Genomic DNA, 19,207 nt, shown 5'->3' with positions numbered 1-19,207 from the left:
CACAATATTTTCTAAATCTTTCCTTAATATTAGGACTATATTTTCAGATTTGTTATGCTGTTGTGCTATTTTAAATATATTAATTGATTTATTCTCGTAACATTTTTTTTTTTTTAAACTATATTTGAAGACTTTATTTTCTCATTATACAAATTTAATCAAGCAAAGTTGTAATACAATTCCATTTTCTAAATATGGCGATTCTTTTTTCTCAATATTATATGATCTTTAGGCTCAAAATATTTTTTAACTTTTTTTCCACCAGTATTACAACTGTTTCCTAACATCAGAACTTTATTCTGCAAAATATTATCACGTTATTGTAACACAATTAAGCCTTTTAATGTGAAAACTCAATTGTATCATATTTTTGGGGGTTTGTAAAATTACAATGTAATTCTGCCTTCATTCCTGTGTGCGTGCCTTAGCCAATTCAGTTTTTGGAAAATGAAAAAAGGCAGACCAAAAATAAAAGACTGGCTATGATAAATTGCAGTAAATAATGTAGAGATGGGTACCTTTTATATTTGAACCAGTAAGGTACCGATTCCTGGTATCCGGGAATAAATACAGTACCAATGTATGTGTTCATGCAGTAATAAATGTTAATTTGTTTAATAATAAAAATAATTTTCATTTAACACTTAACACTGAGCTGATAATGATACTGTACCTATGCTGTCCAGCTGTTAAATCTTCCACTTACACTTCTTATTTGCAATTTAGAATGTATTAATTTCAGTGTGTACTAAATGTGTTACAGTAGTAAGGAAGTAGTCTTTGCCATTAGGTTTATTGCCATTAGAGTTTTATACTGTAAGTAGTGTACTTATTTGGCTGTTTGTCTGCAACTGGACATGACGTCACATGCAAAAAAAAAAGTATGGTACCCATTGCTACATACAATACAGATTGTGGCCATTTACTGTATGTTGATCTTCAGCTGAATTAAGAATAACAGTATACGCGCCAGCCAAGATTAGACATACCGGCACAACAATAAAGACCAATAAAAGAACTGTATCATATGTAGAGGTATTTTTATACCTTGTTCATCTAACATTGAGGTCAAATATTTGGAATAGAAACATATATTGGTATAATGTAGTGCAGCTCCACACCAATCAAAATTACAACTACGATAATAAACATAATGCGTATTTAAATCCACACGAGTTTACCGTAACACACAGTAGTATCTAACAATCTGCAAGCCTTCACAGTTACAGCGATGGCACATTTGAAATATGAATCACACCCACAATCGATGTGTTAGAGTGGGAAAACCCTCAAACACACTAAACTTCCCAAAATATGACAAGCTGTCAACCGCATCTTGTATTCGAATGTCACAGGTTGTCGGAGAAAAAAGGGCACGTTCCCAAAGAGGAAGTGGGCTGAGGTGTCATTTAACATGTCACCCGAAAAATAACAATTCAAAAACTCAAACTTCAAATGCATGAAACAGTGTAAAATGATGCATGTTAACAGCGCAAAAGTGCTTGTTACAGCCTTAAATTAATCCTAATAAAATCCCTACAGACTATAATCTCAAGTGTTTTTACAAGATAACTGCAAGGTTGGTGAGGCTGCGGGGTGAAATCAGTCACTGACATTTCATGTAAAAGGATGCTGACACATTGGCAGGGTTAATCCTGGGTGTTAACAAATTGCCTGTAATTGGGATTTGGAGCTTTTTTCTGTCAGCTTTACACCTGAAAATGCATGTTACATGCAGTCCAAAGAATGCATGCCATTTGAATTAGTGCAAAGAAAGTCTGGAAAGTTGTTTAAAAAATTCAAAAGCAATAGCATATAAACTGACGTGCCTCAATTGCGTGCGCGAATGAAGCAAGAGTGAGTGTGCCGTGGACTTTGACTTGGTGGATTATTTTGTGTCTTTCAATTCCTTTCTTTTAATAAAGTACTCCTGCCCCGTGGATGGATTTTTAGCTTTTAATTCATTTTTATTAGGAAAGTACTCTTGTGCCGTTGGTTTTGTCTTTTAATATATTCACATTAAGAAAGAACCCCCATGCTTTTGATTTTGGCATTGTAGAATATTTTGAGTCTTTCAATTCATTTCTTTTAATTAAGTACTTCTGTGCCATGGGAGCATTTTTAGCTTTTAATGAATTTTTATTAGAAAAGTACTCTTGTGCCCTGGGTTTTGTCTTTCAATATATTCATATTAGGAAAGAACCCCCTTGCCGTTGAGTTCGGCATTGTAGATTATTTTGAGTCTTCCAATTCATTTATTCCTGGTGACATGAGTTTTGACTTTGTTGATTAAAAATATTTTTTAGAGTTGTAAATAATTTATGTTAAACCCTCTATGCTGTGGGTTTTGTCCTTGTAGACTATTTTGAGTCTTTCCTATGAGCCCGCGCCCCAGTATGAGCAGACATTGTACAGTAAGTGATGTTTTATTATGTTTGATGGCTCCTAATTAAGTGGTTTTAGTTGTTATAGTTGAAGGGAAAAGTGAACATAGTGATGCATTTGTGAAATGAATGCGCCGCCGTATGCTTAAAGTAAGAATTATTATGAATGTGCTTGTTACCACATTACATATATACTTACAGTATCTATATAAATCCTTGATGGACGTGTTTGGATGTTTTTAAAGTGCTTTCTCTGCAGAATAGTGAGACTCCCATGCGCTCCATTGTAAGTGGACTTTTGCTCGCATTTATTTACTATTTAGAATGCATTAAAAAAGAAAAACGTGTGGATTGTTAATGGTAGGCAAAATCAAAACAAAAGTGCAGTTCCCCTTTCAGATATTGGACAAGTTGACTTAGTTTTCACAAGTAGTGAAAAGGGAGTACAGTATACCTTTAATTCTAAGTAAGAAAATTGTGATTGGCTTTTTTATTTGGATAAGAGTGCAGCCTTAGTGCACAAAGTGAAAATGATGGGATTTTAATGTTAATTATTGCAAACTTCCCGTTAAGTGTGCAGCAGCACATAAAAGGTTACACCGACTGGCGTCAAATTGGTGCTTCACGTCACTCCTCACATTCCTGCATCTTGGCCAAACACCCAAGCTGTTGTCGAAGCACATGTTATCAACAAATGGGCATCAAAACCGACATATTTACAAGTGAACTGTTTTGTATGCAACTTCAGTGAAGTGTCAGTGCGGTGCCGCCGCGGCACACACCAGCCATCTCTCCTTGTGTTAGCTCCTCATGCTAGTCCTTCCTCCAACAAACAAACACGTTTCAGCGCGACAGTTAGTGACAGCTAAAACGTCCAATTATTAGTTGAATCCAAAAGCGACATAGTGAGAGTGGGTTACAAAAATGTATTTAAGTGACACATAGCTGTCACCAAAGGTGGCGGATGAGGCGAGTCCGCCAGGTGATATAGATCCCAGTAATGGACGCACGTTGACAAACGTTGACAAATGTCACTTCTACCTGAAACCTGTTGGCTCCTCCTCCTCCTCCCGTCCGCTCGCTGCTCCCTCTGGGCTCGCCTGGGTGGAAGTTCAGTCACGCCAGCCGCCTCCTCGTCGCCCCCCGTCGTCTCCTCAAACTTTCCCCTTATCCTCCAAGCGGCGGTGGTTCGGTCCTCTCAAGGTAGAAATGAGCACCGGTACCGCTGTGTGGGGGAGTGTGAGAGCCGGCGAGCAGCGTTCAGACAGCGGGCAAGTTTGGCGCGGCTCTCCCACTGGGAACCATCGGAGACGCTCTCCGGCTCTGAAAGCTCAACCCCGGCTCGAAGCCCCGCCTCTTTCCTCTCACGGAGGCCAGTGGTAGAGAGTGGACGTCCTCCGCTCCTTCCAGATGTGCACTGCGCTCTGCAGAGACAGTATGATTACTCGTTTTTAGGAAACTGTGTTCAATATAGTTCAATCATATTTTCACACAGAATCGGTACTTAAAAACGAAAACAAGCCACATTTTTGTCTAAAAAAAAACAATCAATGCCTCATTATTTTTATGTGATTTTGGGATATTCCAGTTGAACAGCTTACTAATTGAAATACTTAAAATAAATGATAATTAAGTACATTAGTTCTTAAATTTAAGAGCTCATTTGGTTCTGAGACGGAGCACTTTACTCAAAACTAGGGTTGTATGGTAGTATAGTACCGCAATACTAATGAATCATATTCGGTACCATACTTGCCAACCTTGAGACCTCCAATTTTGGGGTGTGTGGTTGGGGGCGTGGTTACGAGGGGAGGAGTATATTTACAGCTAGAATTCACCAAGTCAAGTATTTCATATATATATATATATATATATATATATATATATATATATATATATATATATATATATATATATATATATATATATATATATATATATATATATATATATATATATATATATATACATACATATATATATCTACATCCTAAAAAATATGCAAACAAAACTGTGTTTAGATAATTGATACTTCAAACTTGCATAAATAAATCTTAAGGAATATAACATAACTTGGCTTCTGAGAGCTTCAAAATGTAATGAATAAAATGCTAAAGTTGTTGATAAACATGCAATTATTTTAATAATTACATATGGTCATTTTAAATGAATTATTATGATCATTTATAATTAATTATTTCAAATATGTTTATTTTAATGTATAATTCTATGGCTGGATGTAATAAGGAGTCAGAAAAAATACAAATAAATACAATTAATTTTGATGTTTTTAGGAAAATATAGTAAAAATGTATTTGTTTTTTTAATTTTTATTATTAAATATATTTATTTTTGGGTAAAATAAACATAATAATACAATTTATCTCTAGTCTGGAGGATTTAGTTCTTGTCACCCTGTTGTCCTCCCGTCTCTTCCCCAAGGATGGCTCCATGAGCTGGGCAAACGCCTGGAGATGCCCTACGTCAACAACACGGTCGGCGGCCCGTCGGTGCACAGCTCGTACATCGCCACCCTCTACTTCACCCTCAGCAGCCTGACCAGCCAACGTGTGCACCAACACGGACGCTGGGAAGATCTTCTCCATCTGCACCATGCTCATCGGCGGTATGCCAGATGCCTCGTATGGATTAACGTGATTGGGCAGCACGCTGTTTATATCGTGGGAAAGCGGACGTGAAAAAAGGCTGTCCTCACTCAGGTCCGCATGGAGCTGGAGGGGTCGTGGCCTCCAGCTCCGGCTGAAAATCGGGAGATTTTCGGGGGAATATTTGTCCCGGGAGGTTTTCGGGAGAGGTGCTGAATTTCGGGAGTCTCCCGGAAAATTCGGGAGGGTTGGCAAGTATGTTCGGTACTATACCGCCTCTAAAACGTACCGGTCCCCCACACGTCGGCTTTAAGACATGCTTTTTAGAGGTGGGACTATACTGCCTCTAAAAAGTACCGGTCCCCCCACCCGTGCAGAGAAAAATGAAATACGTCTATATCAAGTATCTATAACGTATCAACTAAGGGTGTGGGAAAAAATCGATTCGAATTTGAATCGCGATTCTCACGTTGTGCGATTCAGAATCGATTCTCATTTAAAAAAAATCGATTTTATTTTTTTATTTTTTTTTAAATTAATTAATCCAACAAAACTATACACAGCAATACCATAACAATGCAATCCAATTCCAAAACCAAACCCGACCCAGCAACACTCAGAACTGCAATAAACAGAACAATTGAGAGGAGACACAAACACGACACAGAACAAACCAAAAGTAGTGAAACAAAAATGAATATTATCAACAACAGTATCAATATTAGTTACAATTTCAACATAGCAGTGATTAAAAATCCCTCATTGACATTATCATTAGACATTTATAAAATAAATAAAAAAGAACAATAGTGTCACAGTGGCTTACACTTGCATCGCATCTCATAAGCTTGACAACACACTGTGTCCAATATTTTCACAAAGATAAAATAAGTCGTATTTTTGGTTCATTTAATAGTTAAAACAAATTTACATTATTGCAATCAGTTGATAAAACATTGTCCTTTACAATTATAAAAGCTTTTTACAAAAATCTACTACTCTGCTTGCATGTCAGCAGACTGGGGTAGACCCTGCTGAAATCCTATGTATTGTATGAATAGAGAATCCTTTTGAATCGGGAAAAGATCGTTTTTGAATCGAGAATCGTGTTGAATTGAAAAAAAAAAAATCGATTTTGAATCGAATCGTGACCCCAAGAATCGATATTCAATCGAATCGTGGGACACCCAAAGATTCACAGCCCTAGTATCAACCATATAGGACGAATGATTGGTAAAAAAAATGCTTCTCTACACACCTCAGTACTCCAGAGTCAAGAAAATTAATATATTAAAATCTGCCTATAGGTGACCTTTCCAACACAATACTGCACCATGTCCGATCATACACCAATAAAACGATCAATATAACCTTGAACATACTAATCATGTGTGAATGAAGCGCATACTTAATCAACAATCATACATGTCACACTAAGGGTGGCCGTAAGAACAACGCCGACACTGTCATAAACATGTGCCATATAATGAAACCACACTAAACAACACAAACACATTTTCGGAGAATATTTGCACCGCAACACAACATAAACACTACAGAACAAATTCCCAGAATTCCCTGCAGCACCAACTCTTCCGGGACGCTACAATATAAGCAAACGGCATTGGTGGATCTACACCTAACATCCACTGTAATGATACCAGTACAGGAGTGTATCTAGTCAATACTACGATTACATCGATATTTCTTAGCATCACAAAATCTTTTTTCGTTTTTTTTTTCATTTATATTATGTTTATAAACTCAGGAAATATGTTCCTGGACACATGAGGACTTTGAATATGATCATTGTATGAACCTGTAACTGCTTGGTATCGGATTGATACCCAAATTTGTGGTATCGTCCAAAACTAATGTAAAATATCCAAACAACAGAAGTATAAATGATTATTACATTTTAACAGAAGTGTAGATGGAACATGTTAAAAGATAAAGTAAGCAGATATTAACAGAAAATGAACAAGAAGAATAATAATTAATTTTCTACCACTTGTCCTTAATAATTTTGACAAAATAATAGAATGATAAATAACACAATATGTTACTGTATATGTCAGCAGACTAAATTAGGAGCCATTGTTTGCTTACTTACTACTAAACGACAAGTTGTCTTGCCTGTTCAGTATTTTATTTAAGGACAAACTTGCAATAATAAACATTTATTGTACCGTAAGATTTTTTGCTAAAATAAAGCCAATAATGACATTTTTTGTAGTCCCCTTTATTTAGAAAAGTATCGAAAAGTACCGAAAATAATCTAAATAATTTTAGTACCGGTACAAAAATATTGGTATCGGGACGACACTATACTCTCCAATTGCTTTACTAAATTGGCAACACACTCAGTCAAGTTTTTGATTATGCTTTTCTTTAATCCAATGAAAATCATCCACTTCGTCTTCTCAGCACTGTCCTTCACACTCACTTTCTTCCTACCCATCGTCATGTTGATTTCAAGCTTTAAGCTAATCCCGGCTAGTATGACCAGATGTTAAGTCGGATCTTACGAGTTACACTGTGACATTTGCTACCCCAACTAATTTCGGAGATGCTTGGAACTCAAATTATTGCTCGTAACTTAAACCATAACATTTAGCTAAAACACAGATCTTATCTAAAAAAACTCTTAAATTGGGACACTCTTAAGGTACATCTGAGATACAGTTCAAAATACGAAATCAAATCCACAACCATTTGTCATAATTATTGTAAAAATACAGAACATAGAGAAATGCAAAACTTTTTTGTTCTTTTACATGGTTAGCACGCTTTACGTTAGCACCGGGTTTTGGTACCCATCCCTACTTATTACATGACAAAACTTAAATATTCCAAAACAAAATGATGTCTTTTGGTTGAATATGTTTTTGTTTTTTTGTATTTGTGCCAGCTCAGATTTAAGAAAAATCTTCTAGAATATACTTTTAAAGATCGCTGAGCCACATATGCTACATGGGCCAAAGACACAGACCAGTGTGAACAATTACAGCAAGAAGCGTGAAGAAATTACAATAAAAAATATATAAGCACTGTTTTCTCTGATGTGACAGATTAATCCGCGGACGCCGAATATAAGACCAAGTATCATCACAATTATACTAAATTACAAGGCTGAAAACAAGAAGTACAGTGCAGATGGTTTTAGGGCATGTTGGAAAAGATGAACATGTTTTGCAGTGACAACATCGATATTGGAGAGATGTCAAAGAGTAGGTTCTGATGGCTTGAACCCAAATTAATAAAATCAGTGTGAGGCCTTCTTACGGGAAGTGCCCACCCCCCACCCCCTTACTTTTTTGTCATCTGCATGGATCCAAAAGCCAAGAAATGATCATTGTGGAACAGCAAGCAGCGTCTTTGGCTTTATTCAAATATGAATAGGGATATGTTTTGCATTAAATTTTAAACAACCTGGTCCCTCCTCCATTGCGTGACTGTACCCCGTGTCCCACTGAGAGCACCATTAAAGCTTAAAATATCCTACCATTTCAGATTGTGCTGTGCGATGTTCTCCCAATGAGCTTTTGGCTTTTTATACAACACTGAATACTTGCAGAAGTGTTTTTTTTATGAAAGCAAACAGTTTGTTTTTTTAAACATCACTACAGATACAAGCATAAATGTGAAGTAATATTTCACATTCTGTTGTGTAATTGACCCCTTATTTTGTGTGACGTACCAGGCGTGTTTACTCTATGTTTGTACACAATCATATTTGTGAGTACGGGTGCCTTTATCTATACCGCAAAGAAGACTAAGTGTTGATTGGAAGCAAAAGATAATTGAAGAAAGGCTGTTATTACTATCCATCCATCCATCCATTTTCTACCGCTTATTCCCTTCGGGGTCGCGGGGGGCGCTGGAGCCTATCTCAGCTACAATCGGGCGGAAGGCGGGGTACACCCTGGACAAGTCGCCACCTCATCGCAGGGCTGTTATTACCAACATTTCAAAAGTTTTCTCTCTCTCTCTATCTCTCTATGTATATATACTGTGTGTATATATATATATATATATATCCATTCATTTTCTACCGCTTGTCCCTTTTGGGGTCGCGTACTGGAGCCAATCTCAGCTGCATTCGGGCGGAAGGCGGGGTACACCCAGGACAAGTTAAATGATAAATGATAAATGGGTTATACTTGTATAGCGCTTTTCTACCTTCAAGGTACTCAAAGCGCTTTGACAGTATTTCCACATTTACCCATTCACACACACATTCACACACTGATGGCGGGAGCTGCCATGCAAGGCGCTAACCAGCAGCCATCAGAGGCAAAGGGTGAAGTGTCTTGCCCAAGGACACAACGGACGTGACTAGGAAGGTAGAAGGTTTCCACCTCATCACAGGGCCAACACAGATAGACAGACAACATTCACACTCACATACTAGGGCCAATTTAGTGTTGCCAATCAACCTATCCCCAGGTGCATGTTTTTGGCGGTGGGAGGAAGCCGGAGTACCCGGAGGGAACCCACGCAGTCACGGGGAGAAAATGCAAACTACACACAGAAAGATCCCGAGCCCGGGATTGAACCCAGGACTGCTCAGGACCTTCGTATTGTTCCACCGTGCTGCCCATATATATATATATATATATATATATATATATATATATATATATATATATATATATATATATATATATATATATATATATATATATATATATATAAAACTCCATTGTCAAAGTCAGTGGGCAGATCCTAACATGTGATTGGTTATCCGGCACTTCCACTTGTCTGTGGACCAGAGAAATGGAGGAGTACAAGTCTACATCTTGATCTGAAAGTGCAGAAATAACTTCAATAAATTCCTCTACTTTATCTGCTACATGCTTTGGGTCAGCAGGGCTTGCTTCCACATACTCCGCAAGTTCTAAAATACCTACACCATTCCAGCCGTGTCATACCGGAAATAGAAGACCATAGCACTGATTAATACATCATAGTGTTAGGGCCGGTTTTTGCTTTGGGCAATGTGGGCGACCTGCCGGATTCAATGTTGTTGTGTGTAAAGGGGAATTCTGCACCTTTTTTTGGAATTTTGCCTATTATTCACAAACATTATGAGAGACAAGCAGACAAAAAATCTGACATGTAAAAATTGGCATGTTCTCAGTAGCTAGCAATGCAGCTAATGGGCGCAATGAATTTCACCGCAAAATCAATTTAAAAATGCATTCAAAATCATCACCAATACTTCATTGAGGTTCCATTACTTGTAAAATAACCAAACTGTAGCGGCATTGTTATTGTAAGAGCGAACACTGAGGAACTCTCTTTCTAGCGTAGTAACACATCGGCGTGCTTCGATATTAACCGTTTAAAGCTAACTACGGCAAGAGATACGCTAGCTTCTACGTCAGCAAAAATGCGTTAAGTTTGTAATGCACAACACTGCGATAGAACACCAATCTGTACTGACTGAAAAACATGAACAATCATATTACAGTATCTGTAAAGTACTAGCCCACATTTCATGTTTTGTTTGTTCACAGCTAGCTATAGAGTGTATGCTGTCTGTCATGATACACGCATGACATGCTGCGTGTATCATGATCAATGTAAAGTGTGACTCACTCGATGGACAGTTGACTCTTTGGTCCAGCTTGCCGGGGACATTTGTTCTGGTTTATTTGGGGTAAGCACGCCATTTATGTCAAACTGGCTTGTCTCCAAATTCCATATTTGCAGCTTAGAGTTGATTTCACCTCACTCTCTTGACTTCCGTCTGCTCCAACGTTTCACCCTCTTCTTCATGCTCGCTTCTAAAAGCAGCAGTAACCATCCGTTCATTCAGCTTCAAAAAGATAAGGTTACAAATCCTCATTTGTCCAAAAATAAATGTCTATGTTGTTTGTTACCAAGTCTGCCATGATTAGAACACACACAAGCGTTTTGTATCTGGAAGTAGGAACACACTGGAAGTCGGACGTGGGCTGCTATGGAAACAGAAATCAATGTGCGGAAGAAGTCAGTCCCGGAAATGATTAAAATGATCAAAATACAGTGAATACGGAACATATTACATATTATTATGATCGTGTCTGTTACTACATTATATATAGACTTGCAGTGTGTGTATAAAACGTTGATGGAGGGTTTTGAAGTTGTTTTTATAGAGGGCTTTGAAGGCTACAACTGTGACTACCATTAACCGCATCTGCCAAGCATTTTGTTATCATCTTTAAAATCATAAAACAAAAACAAAAATATGTGTGTTCTTGTCTCTCATAGTGATTGTGAACAATAAGCAAAATTCCAACAAAAGTGCAGTTCCCCGTTAAATATTTATTTGCTTGAAAAAAATTGTGAAATAACTTCTCAAAGCTTCCGGGGCTTCCTAAGCCAGTGCAAACCTGCATTCCGGGCCAGAACGTAGTCTCCTGTTCAGTACAGTAAGCCGTAACGTCTAGCTCTATGCTCTCTCTCTCTCTCTCTCTCTCTCTCTCTCTCTCTCTCTCTCTCTCTCTCTCTCTCTCTCTCTCTCTCTCTCTCTCTCTCTCTCTCTCTCTCTCTTGTGTTCTTTCCCTATCGTGCTCATTGTGTCCTGTCTCGTGCCGTTCCAGCAGCATTCCTCCGTCCCCTGATTGCAAGTTGTGTGTCTCGTCTCCCCGTGTTTCCCGGCTGCCCCTTTTGGATCTCGACCTCCCGCCTGGACACTGACCTTTGACGCCTCTCTCCTGCCCTTGACTTCACGCCTGTCTCTGGACCTTTGAGCCTGCCTTGCTCCTCTTGGACTTCCGCACCTCGCTCAACACTTCCAGGTAACACTCATCAGTTAATATTTATAAAGATAAAGATATTTTATCAGTATGTTGTGGCCAGTGCCCTGTACTTTGCAGTGGTTTGTTGGGGCAGCAGCACCAGCAAAAGGGACTCAAACCGGATTGACAAACTGATGCGGAAAGCCGGCCAAACTATTGGCAAGCAGTTGGAGGCGTTTGTGTCAGTGAGGGATAGGAGGACACTGGTCAAACTGCTCGCCATCATGGACAATCCTGCCCACCCACTCCACCAGACAATTGAGGGACAGCGGAGTTCATACTCCAACAGGCTCCTTCAGCTTCGTTCCCGCAGTGTTCGATTCAAGAACTCCTTCATTCCGCACTCCATCCAGCTGTATAATCACTCGCCATACAGCAATAGATGATATCTGTCTATTACCTGACACCTGACATGTTAGCTACTTCTCTTTGTTTTTAATGTCTATTTTCTATTTTCTGCTGGATCTACTCTCTATTTTATGGTGCAGCTGTCACATATACTGTAATATTGTACATGGCAATTGTTATATATTGTATATATAATATAGACATAATATAATATAATATATCAGTATATATAATATACTGTACATATATTATGTAAATATTACGTATATATGTTATATTTTATATCGCTATATTTAGTCTATTTATACCTGCATTGTCCTTTCCACCCTTACACTTTCCATCATTGTAACTGAGCTACTGTGTGGAACAATTTCCCTTGTGGATCATTAAAGTTTGTCTAAGTCTAAGTCTAAGTCTTAATCTCTACACATAGTCGCACACCACACATATTTTGGATTAGCTACACACTCCATAATATTATATATATATTAATAAATAGAGCTAAAAACGACGTCCCTGCTGCCGGTGCCGTCTTCTTCCCCTGTACCGTAACATCATGTATATAAAACCTTAAAGGATGGTTCTCTCAGGGCGTACATCTGGCCAGGACCGCCTCTGCATAGAGCAAAGATACGACGCCAATAATCTCCCTGGTGGCTGTGAGCAGTATAGCAATAACATCTGGTAGGACCTTAATCGGAATAAATGTCTGATTGCTTTGCTCTTGTCGTATCAATACGAGGTCACGAGTCACGTATTTTCCCTCCACGTTTCATCCCGCCCTACAGAGGCAGCAGTGTTCTACAGTGTCCTCCTTGTTTCCTCTGCCGCCTTAAAGGCTTTCCTATGCTGTGAGTGGCACTAAGCTGTGTCAGTTGTCACACATCACCACGTACGTGAGGAATGCAGCGCTGCAGGGCTCTGTGAGGGGGACACACAGGCATGCAAGAGCAACCCAGCGGAGGGCTGAAAGAATGTACCGGCGGTGGTGCAATCACAACGGATATCTCGTGTTTGCATGTAGCGTGACATCACTCAGTGTGAGGGTTTGTACTGTCATGATCCCTTCACATATAGTGACTCAGGCCTCCGGGGTCTCCTCGATGCAGCTGCAAGTTTGCACTGCAGATCAGTGGGGTTGAATCTTAATGTCTTCCCGGTCTGAAATAGCTGCACTCTATTGTGAGCCATACGAGTGAATTTAGCCATGCATCGTGCAGCATGTCAAATATAGTAAAAAGCTTTGGTTTCATTTAAGGCTTTATGTAGACCCCCTGCCCCCGCCTTTACTCACGCACACACACACACACACACACACACACACACACACACACACACACACACACACACACACACACACACACACACACACACACACACACACACACACACACACACACACGGGATGCCAGCAAATCTTCAACCTGTCAGGCTTGACTTCTGGGGCTCACGAGGCACTTTTTGCTGCGCGCCTGGCTGCAGTGCAGAGAATTAAAATCTGGACACGTTTCAAAGATCCACGTGCTATTTGGAGAGGGGGCAACAAAGACTAACAGACGGCCTAACAGCGGCAAGAAGGATTGTGTATTTCCATACAGCACTCGTGTGCATGTATTGGTAATATCCCGGCTAAAAGTGCTAATATGGCCAGACACGGAGTGAGAAGGACAGCCCAACGATGTACACTGGTGCAAATATGAAACCTCAGATACTTCCTGGTTAGCTTAACTTAATTACAACTTTGTGGCTGCAACAAGAATTTGCAGTTCTGTTATTCTATGAAGAAAAAAAAGTGTGGTGCACCAAACATATAACTACAATAATGTCCTCCTTCCTGTCCGATCTGCTTTTTAATTGTCATTTCCCCATTACTACGTACATCTTGCGTGCAAATGCGGCAACGTAGATCCATTTTTGAGTGGGCTATTGTTGCTAGGCAGACTTAATTGGCCTCAAACTGTCTGTATTGATATGCACAGTACACTAGTACCTCAACTAACAAACATTGGTTCTGTGACGGCGCTCTTGACTCAAAACACTTGTATCTCAAATAAACCATCAATCAATCAATCAATGTTTACTTATATAGCCCTAAATCACGAGTGTCTCAAAGGGCTGCACAAGCCACAATGACATCCTTCGCTCAGATCCCACATCAGGGCAAGAAAAAACTCAACCCAATGGGATGACAATGAGAAACCTTGGAGGGGACCGCAGATGTGGGGACCCCCCCACCCTGGGCGACCGGTGCAATGGACGTCGAGTGGATCTAGCATAATATTGTGAGAGTCCAGTCTATAGTGGATCTAACATAATAGTGTGAGAGTCCAGTCCATAGTGGATCTAACATAATAGTGTGAGAGTCCAGTCCATAGTGGATCTAACATAATATTGTGAGAGTCCAGTCCATAGTGGATCTAACATAATAGTGTGAGAGTCCAGTCCATAGTGGAGCTAACATAATATTGTGAGAGTCCAGTCCATAGTGGATCTAACATAATAGTGTGAGAGTCCAGTCCATAGTGGATCTAACATAATATTGTGAGAGTCCAGTCCGTAGTGGATCTAACATAATATTGTGAGAGTCCAGTCCATAGTGGATCTAACATAATAGTGTGAGAGTCCAGTCCATAGTGGATCTAACATAATAGTGTGAGAGTCCAGTCCATAGTGGATCTAACATAATAGTGTGAGAGTTCAGTCCATAGTGGATCTAACATAATAGTGTGAGAGTCCAGTCCATAATGGATCTAACATAATAGTGTGAGAGTCCAGTCCATAGTGGATCTAACATAATAGTGTGAGAGTTCAGTCCATAGTGGATCTAACATAATAGTGTGAGAGTGCAGTCCAAAGTGGGGCCAGCAGGAGATCATCTTCAGTGGAGAAAGGTCAGCAGCGCATTGACATCCCCAACTGATGCACAGGTGAGTGGTCCACCCTGGGTCCCGACTTTGGACAGCTAGCGCCTCATCTGTGGTCAATGAATAAATAAATAAACGTCTCCTATTAAAATTAATTGACTACACTAACTACTCTAAATTATATCCATGTTTCATATATTGTCCTTTGAGAAACTATAACAAAAAAGTTCCTGAAGGGTGTACTCACTTTGTCATGCCCACCAGGTTGTATGAATGTAAACACGAGATTAATGGATGTCGGCCCTGGTTGAGCCGGTCTCAGTATCCAGTGTAAAAGTCCTTAACTATTTCCAAAGTGTTGTAACATTAGCCGGTCCAATCAATTCTTTTACCCCCTAGCTAGCATTGAGCCCACCAACGGCAGCAAAACCGGGGGGTGTTCCTTTGAGCGGGCATGAGAAACCTTACCAGCCCCTTTAGATAAATACTTAATAGGGTATGTTTACATTACTGCAACATAGTAAAAATGGAAAAGGTTGGAAACATACCTGCACTTTGGAAGAAAAAAAAAGTACTAGACAGAAACTACAACTGCACCCCTGTTATGGAGAATGTAGGTCACAGGTATCAAACTCATGGCCCGGAAGCCCTATCTGGCAATAAAAACTATTCTGATTCTGGCTCGCCACATCATTTTAGGTGATTTTCCGCAATATTCTATGTGGCCTGCCACGTTATTCAATCTTGTCTTCAATCTGGCCCGCCACGTTAATACATTTGGCCCACCACATCAGTTTATGTGGTCCGCCACATTAATTTATGTGGTCCGCCACATCATTTTATGTGGTCCATCACATCATTTTATGTGGTCCGCCACATTAACTTATGTGGTCCGCCACGTTATTTTATGTGGGCCACTGCATCATTTCATGTTGTCCGCCATATAATTTTATGTGGTCCACCAGATTGTTTTTTGTGGTCCGCCACATTTAATGTGGTTCACCACATCATCTCATGCGGTCCGCCACATTATTTTTTAGGTCCTTCCACATCATTTTATGTGGTCCACCGCAATATTCAGTTTGGTCTTTCAAAACATTTAAATTGTCCTGTCACATAATTTTACGTGTTCTGCCACATCTTTGAATGTGGTCCGTCACATTATTTTATGTGGTCCACTACATCATTTTATGTGGTCAGCCACATTTAACGCAGTCCACCACATTTTTTTTAGGTCCTGCCACATAATTTTATGTGGTCCACCACATTATTCAGTTTGGCCTTCCAAAACATTTAACTTGGCCTGCCACATCATTTTACATGGCCGGCAAAATTATTTTATGGGGCTGGCCACATAATTTTTTTGGCCCGCCACATAATTTAATGTGTTCCGCCACATCTTTGAATGTGGCCCGCCACATCTTTGAATGTGGCCCGCCACATTATTTTTACATGCTCTGCCACATTATTCTATTTAATGTGGTCTGCCACATTTTCTGTGGTCAACTAGATTATTTTATGTGGTCCTCCACATTTAACGTGGTCCATCACATCATCTCATGCGATCCACCACATAATTTTATGTGATCCGCCACATTATTTAATGTGTTCCGCCACTTCATTGAAAGTGGTCTGCCACATAAGTTACGTGGCCTGTTACATAATTTTATCTGGTCCGCTACATTTTGTGTGGTCCACCACATCAGTTTATGTGGTCCGCCACATTATTTTATGTGGGCCCCCGCATCATTTCACTTGGTCCGCAACATAATTTTCTGTGGTCAACTAGATTATTTTATGTGGTCCTCCACATTTAACGTGGTCCATCACATCATCTCATGCGATCCGCCACATAATTTTATGTGATCCGCCACATTATTCAACCTAGCCTGACATTAGAATTGGCCTGCCACATCATTCTAAGTGCCCCGCAAAATTATTTCATGTGGACCACCACATAATTTATTTTGCCCGCCACATTATTTTATGTGGTCCACTACATTATTCAATGCCACGTAATTTAAATTTGCCTGTCAAATCATTTTATGTGGCTCAAAACCTTTTATGTGGTCCGCAAAATATTTTACGTGGCCCGCCACATCATTTTATGTGGCTCAAAACCTTTTATGTGGTCCGCAAAATATTTTACGTGGCCCGCCACATCATTTTATGTGGCTCAAAACATTTTATGTGGTCCGCAAAATATTTTACGTGGCCCGCCACATAATTTAATGTGTTCCACCACATTATTTCAATCAATCAATCAATCAATCAATCAATCAATCAATGTTTATTTATATAGCCCTAAATCACAAGTGTCTCAAAGGGCTGCACAAGCCACAACGACATCCTCGGTACAAAGCCCACATAAGGGCAAGAATTTGATGGAGCCCGCCACATCATTTAATGTGGTCTGCCACATTATTTAATGTGTTCCGCCACATCATTTAATGTGGTCTGCCACATTATTTAATGTGTTCCGCCACATAAGTTATGTGGCCTGTTACATCATTTTATATGGTTCGCCACATTTTATGTGGTCCTCCACACCATTTTATGTGGTCCACTACATTATTCAATCTGGCCTGCGAAATAATTTAAATTTGCCTGTCACATCATTTTATGTGGCTCAAAATATTTTATGTGGTCGGCAAAATATTTTATGTGGCCCCCCATGTCATTTAATGTGTTCCACCACATTATTTTATGTAGCCCGCTACATCCTTTTCTGTGGTCCGCCACATTATTTAATGTGTTCCGCCACTACATTCCGCCAATGTGGTCCAACACATAAGTTATGTGGCCTGTTACATCATTTTATCTGGTCAGCTACATTTTGTGTGGCCCACCACATCATTTAATATGTTCTACCACTTTATTTTATGTAGCCCGCCACATCATTTAATGTGGTCCGCCACATTATTTTCTGTGGTCCGCCACATTATTTAATGTGTTCCGCCACTTCATTGAAAGTGGTCTGCCACATAAGTTACGTGGCCTGTTACATCATTTTATCTGGTCCGCTACATTTTGTGTGGTCCACCACATCATTTTATCTGGTCTGCCACATTATTTTCTGTGGCCCACAACGTCATTTACTGTGGCCCGCCATATTATTTTATGTGTTCCGCCAGGTGGCCCATCAACAACATTCAATATGGCCCACATTTCATTTTATGTGTTTTATTCACAATATTTAAAGTGGCCCGTCAACATCAGTCGACGTGGCCCGCCACATCATTGCAGGCTGGATAATAAAGCACTTTCTGGCTAAATGAATTTGTACCTTAAATTTTGACAGAAACGTGTACTGTATGCAATTGAATATGTTTTACCCTTGAATATTATCTGATCGTGCAGCAAGATGTCCAAAGTATTTTTGGGGGGCTTATCAAAAATAAATACTTAAATATATCTGCTCTTTGCCTTGACTTACAATTTCAAAGCAAGTTACCCATCAACCTGTTAGTAAAACATAAAATATCAAAATAAAAATTGTGCAAAAAGGCTATTGTATGTTTATATTCATATATATTTACTGTCATAAGCAGCCCTTAATAAAAAAACAAGTTTGACATCGGTGATGTTCAGAGATGTTGACCAACAGTAAACAATACATAGTGTAGCTGCTCACCTCCAGACTACAATATTACCGAGTGTGTGTCAGAACGGTTTTAACCTCTCTGTCTGGTATGATTGGAGATTATAGGAGTCCAATTTACTGGCAGCATTTCCAGTATGCTGGCTGGCAGCCTGGTGGGTATGCAGGACTTCATAGATGACTGGGCTGGTGAGAGCCAGAGAGAGAGGGAGGGAGGGAAGAGCAAAGAGGAGGATGGGTTCACTTGAGTTTGTTGCTCATTTCTCCACCCACGTTTTAATAGTTCGGCTGCTCCCTTGCCCTCCCCTTACTATCTACAAATTGCCATCTTTGGAGGTGTTCCCACAGCAACAATAATCCATCACCCCGACTTTGAAGTCTGCACCTTAATGCAACGCGCAAACATGGCGAAAATGAAGCATAAAGAAGTCTTCTTTTTTTTTCTTCCAAAACATCAGCAGATTATAATACATAGCTCAAGAATTGTAGTAAATGAAGGGATACATGACAGGACTGATTTTGCGTGTTGCTTGCAGGAGGAAAAGCAATAAAAGTGAGCAAAGTGTCATTTAATTCATTCTAAAATTGATTTGTAGTCTTTTGCCGGAACTCG

The 19,207-nt window shown here is 39.6% G+C and overlaps 1 protein-coding gene across 1 annotated transcript in view; it reads right to left on the bottom strand.

Moving 5' to 3' along the window:
- Positions 1–3,734, bottom strand: part of raraa (retinoic acid receptor, alpha a) — a 400,791-nt gene extending 397,057 nt beyond the window's left edge. Inside the window, exon 1 of the mRNA XM_062056004.1 lies at positions 3,426–3,734. The gene's annotated coding sequence lies outside the window, so the exon portion shown is untranslated. The remainder of the gene's footprint in view (positions 1–3,425) is intronic.
- Between the last annotated feature and the right edge of the window lie 15,473 nt (positions 3,735–19,207).

This window comes from Entelurus aequoreus, linkage group LG08 (genome assembly GCF_033978785.1).
Source record: "Entelurus aequoreus isolate RoL-2023_Sb linkage group LG08, RoL_Eaeq_v1.1, whole genome shotgun sequence".
NCBI classification, from domain to species: Eukaryota; Metazoa; Chordata; class Actinopteri; order Syngnathiformes; family Syngnathidae; genus Entelurus; species Entelurus aequoreus.
The sequence above is the reverse complement of the archived record's forward strand: the minus strand, read 5'-3'. Positions and strand labels throughout refer to the sequence as shown.